Here is a 5032-nt window from a genome sequence, read left to right as displayed (position 1 = left end):
GAAGTTCCAGAAAATATTGGCTGAAGGGGTTCCAGGAAATATCTCATTCACAACATCGCCATTTCTTTTTTCGATGACCGCTAAATAGTTTCAACGGAATCATCTCATTTTCAGCATGTCTGTTTCAGGTGAAAATTTGGATTTAAGGATGCTTGTGAAATATCGTCTTATGGAGTTCCAAGAAATTTCTCAATCTCACCAACTCTGTTTCTGTTGACGATGTAGTCTTCATTAAGTTTCCGTAAATATTATCTTAGGGAGTTTCAGGAAAAAGTTCATTCCCAGTATTCCCGTTTATTCTTTTGAAGCGCCTAAAAAACAAGTTCAAAGAAATCATTTCATTTTCAGGATCTCTGTTTCAGCTGGCAATGCGAATTTCAGACTGTGTAGAAAATATCGGTTTATGAGTACAAGAAAATGACTTGTTGCCTTAATTAAGTATCAAAAAGTATTGCCTAAGGGTGTCCAGAGAGTTATCTCTTTCTCAATCTCTATGTTTCTCCTTGATATTCTGTGTCAACGAAATCTATGAAATCTACGTGCAGAAAATGCATTTGATCTGAATTACACGTGGCATAAAGGTCATCCGAACATGACCCTTAATAGGATTTTCTCAGATCCTCTATTGAACGGAGTGGTTATAAGGATCTCTATTTCAATCAGATTGCTGTTTGCATGTACAAGATATGACCACATGTCTATCGGTTAACTACTAATTTGCATTTTTTTATCAATATTGTAAAGTCATTTTCAACTGCACATTTATAATGGAGTTTTGTATATTTTAGGTAACAATAAGTATGCTCAAGACATCAAATCAACAAACAAGAGGCCCAGAGGGCCTGTATCGCTCACCTGGTTTGTAATGCCAAGTAATGTTCTGAATACAGGTTCATTGTTTCTTTTCTGAAGGAATTATAATATTATCCTCTAAATCCCCTATTGGGCCCCACCCCTCCTGCCCCCAGGGGGTCAGAGCCAAAATTTATACAAGTTCTGTTCCCCTTCCCCCAAGGATGTTTATGGCCAAGTTTGGTCACACACCAAGCAAAACTCTAGGACAAGTAGCGATTTATAGGATTTACCTCTATTTCCCCTATTGGACCCCACCTGTTCTGCCCCCGGGGGCCAGAGCCAAAATTTATACAAGTTCTGTTCCCCTTCCAAAAAGGATGTTTGTGGCCAAATTTGGTTACATTCCATGCAGAACTCTATGACTAGTAGCGATTTAAAGGATTTACCTCTATTTCCCCTATTGGGCCCGCCCCTCCTGCCCCCGGGGGACCAGAGCCAAAATTTATACAATTTCTGTTCCCCTTCCCCCAAGGATGTTTGTGGCCAAATTTGGTTACATTCCATTCAGAACTCTATGACTAGTAGCGATTTAAAGGATTTATCTCTATTTCCCCTATTGGGCCCCGCCCCTCCTGCCCCCGGGGGACCAGAGCCAAAATTTATACAATTTCTTTTCCCCTTCCCCAAGGATGTTTGTGGCCAAATTTGGTTACATTCCATTCAGAACTCTATGACTAGTAGCGATTTAAAGGATTTATCTCTATTTCCCCTATTGGGCCCCGCCCCTCCTGCCCCCGGGGGACCAGAGCCAAAATTTATACAATTTCTGTTCCCCTTCCCCAAAGGATGTTTGTGGCCAAATTTGGTTACATTCCATTCAGAACTCTATGACTAGTAGCGATTTAAAGGATTTATCTCTATTTCCCCTATTGGGCCCCGCCCCTCTTGCCCCTGGGGGATCAGAGCCAAAATTTATACAAGTTCTGTTCCCCTTCCCCCAAGGATGTTTGTGGCCAAATTTGGTTACAATCCATTCAGAACTCTATGACTAGTAGCGATTTAAAGGATTTACCTCTATTTCCCCTATTGGGCCCCGCCCCTCCTGCCCCCGGGGGACCAGAGCCAAAATTTATACAATTTCTGTTCCCCTTCCCCAAAGGATATTTGTGGCCAAATTTGGTTACATTCCATTCAGAACTCTATGACTAGTAGCGATTTAAAGGATTTATCTCTATTTCCCCTATTGGGCCCCGCCCCTCTTGCCCCTTGGGGATTAGAGCCAAAATTTATACAAGTTCTGTTCCCATTCCCCCAAGGATGTTTGTGGCTAATTTTGGTTACAATCCATGCAGAACTCTAGGACTAGTAGCGATTTAAAGGATTTACCTCTATTTCCCCTATTGGGCCCCGCCCCTCCTGCCCCCGGGGGACCTGAGCCAAAATTTATACAAGTTCTGTTCCCCTTCCCCCAAGGATGTTTGTGGCTAATTTTGGTTACATTCCATTCAGAACTTTATGACTAGTAGCGTTTTAAAGGATTTATCTCTATTTCCCCTATTTGGCCCCGCCCCTCCTGCCCCTGGGGGATCAGAGCCAAAATTTACACAAGATATGTTCCCCTTACCCCAAGGATGTTTGTGGCCAAATTTGGTTACAATCTATGCAGAACTCTAGGACAAGTAGCGATTTATAGGATTTACCTCTATTTCCCCTATTGGGCCCCGCCCCTCCTGCCCCCGGGGGGTCAGAGCCAAAATTTATACAAGTTCTGTTCCCCCTCCCCCAAGGATGTTTGTGGCCAAATTTGGTTACAATCCATGCAGAACTCTATGACTAGTAGCGATTTAAAGGAAATGTTGATGGACAGACGGACGACGGACGACGGACGACGGACGCCGCGCCATGACATAAGCTCACCGGCCCTTCGGGCCAGGTGAGCTAAAAATGGATAGCTAATGCATCACAGAGAGTCCTGGCATGCGCGGTGGTAACTAAGAAAGACACTTTTTACAAGAAGTGGTTTAAAGAAAGGTCATGGCGCCTCACAGCTTCAGTTTTTGGGCAAATATCTCGTATGACGGATAGTAGAAACAAACATAAACTTTGTGATCATTTAAGTAGGTCAAAGTCATTTACATATCCTGCCTTATTACATGGAAAACGTTATGAAGGGAAGGCTGTCAGAAAATTTGAGTCAGATGATATAAATGTTAATAAATGTGGATTTTTCATATACAAAAACAAACCATTTCTTGGAGCAAGTCCTGATGGTGTTATTGATCGTGAATGTATTTTAGAAGTGAAATGTCCCTATAAAGGTAGAAATGAAAGAGTGGAACTCAATACACTAAAATATTTCAGATTTGTACATGAAGTTAATGGCTCAATACACCTTTGTAAATTCTCAAATTACTATGACCAAATTCAGGGACTGCTTTTCTTAACAGAAAGGCAGTTTTGGCATTTTGTTGTTTTCACTTTTAAGTCACTATTTGATGAAAAAATTGAAATTGACAGAGATTATTGTAACCTGTGTTTGCTTCCTTAACTTGAACTTTTCTAAACCAAATACTACAGGCCCTTTATAGCTTCCAACATGTAAATTCAGCCCCTTGCATAATCAATGTTCTGTTCTTACAAACCCATATATTCAGAAATAAATGTCAGTTGATATGGATAATGACATACATCTTGCACCAAACACCTAATTAATATTAAGAGAAAAGATTTGAAAACTCCTGTTATTATCCTGACAATACAAACTTTCATTTAAGTACAATTGTAACAGACAACACATGTATTAAACTCATGCATACCATTCAACTATGGAGTTTCTAAAATTGCTCAGGACAAAACATATGAAAATAATGCGTGATCCCAACTGTAGCTTGCAATCACCAAGTTCATGTTTTAAAATTTTGAACCTTTTTGCAAGACCGATAACTCATTCAACATGTATACGTTTGGATGCAACACGACGGTCATGCACTACTTCCTCTGCTTCCAACTGACACTTTCCTTTCAAACATGTTGGTGTGTTGACCTGTACATCATTATTTGAAAATAAGTCTTGCACCATTATGCCTCTATCGGCCATGATGCTGTCACTTTTGTCAAACATTCCTCATCAAGTAACTTTGACCTTTCGATAACCATACGATCACTAGCTCAGCCACCATAGGCATCAGAGACATAGGAAACAGCTCCTCTAGGAGTTATACCTATCATAGATTTTACAGTATTCCTATGCTTATAGCTCGACCAAGTATGAGATTGGTATTTGATGGCTTTTGGATAAGAATTTCAGTGGCATCCAGTTGTCTTGGGAAATTTCTCTGCAAAGTCATCTGGCATGAAATCTTGTACAACTTCGACAGAAGGCCAGATGTTCAACTCTTTCACTTGAAAGTACATGAAGTTTATCCAAGTCGTCACAATCCTTGAGACAGTAGACTGTGCGACTTGGAAAAATAAGGACAACTCATAGTCCTCCTTTGCTTACCTTAATTTCATGAGTGTAAGAAACAGTTGGTCCTTTGGTTCAAGGGAAGAACATGTATAGTCAAGTTCGTCTACGCATTGACCAAGACAATGAAAGAATGTAATGAATTGGTCATAATCACTAAAACCTGTATAGTACCTTATTGCCTCTGTCTTATCTTTAAAATTCTCAACGGAATGTTTTTTTGAAAAAGGGTTAGGAACAAAAACAATTTACTCGTGACTTTCAGTAGCTGCAGCTGAAAGTTCTTCTTTCTCTGGTGTCTCAACTATGATTTCCTGTTGAATGCCAATCTCACTCAAGTTAGGTTCTACTGGTTTCTCTTCACGATTTCTCCTAGCGGGTCTTTGCTCTCTGGGACTTGGAGAATGACTTTTCTCACCAGGAATCAGCACTGAAGGAATGGCATTGTCTTTCAGAATAAGTCGATCCGCTGTAAATATTTTCAAAGAAACTTCTACATTAAAAGTAGCCATAAGTTTTTATTGTTATTTTCATTGTTACATGTAAATTTTTAATTGTGATGTACTTTTATGGAAATACCGTATTATGATGTTTTATTAATTATATATAAGTTTAACATGGAATGAAGTTTTTAAGATTGTGAGAGGCACAAATTGTATTTGTAAAAAAATATATATTTGTTTTGGAAAGATATACAATCTGATTAAAATACAGATCCTTATTATCACTACGCTTGATAAGAGGATCTGAGAAAATCCCATTAAGGGTCAT

The 5032-nt window shown here is 39.5% G+C and overlaps 1 pseudogene; it reads right to left on the bottom strand.

Moving 5' to 3' along the window:
- Positions 1-3409: 3409 nt before the first annotated feature.
- On the bottom strand, positions 3410-4476 carry LOC138308021 (uncharacterized; annotated as a pseudogene).
- Between the last annotated feature and the right edge of the window lie 556 nt (positions 4477-5032).

Source organism: Argopecten irradians, chromosome 14 (genome assembly GCF_041381155.1).
Source record: "Argopecten irradians isolate NY chromosome 14, Ai_NY, whole genome shotgun sequence".
NCBI classification, from domain to species: domain Eukaryota; kingdom Metazoa; phylum Mollusca; class Bivalvia; order Pectinida; family Pectinidae; genus Argopecten; species Argopecten irradians.
This window is presented reverse-complemented; position numbering and strand designations above follow the sequence as displayed.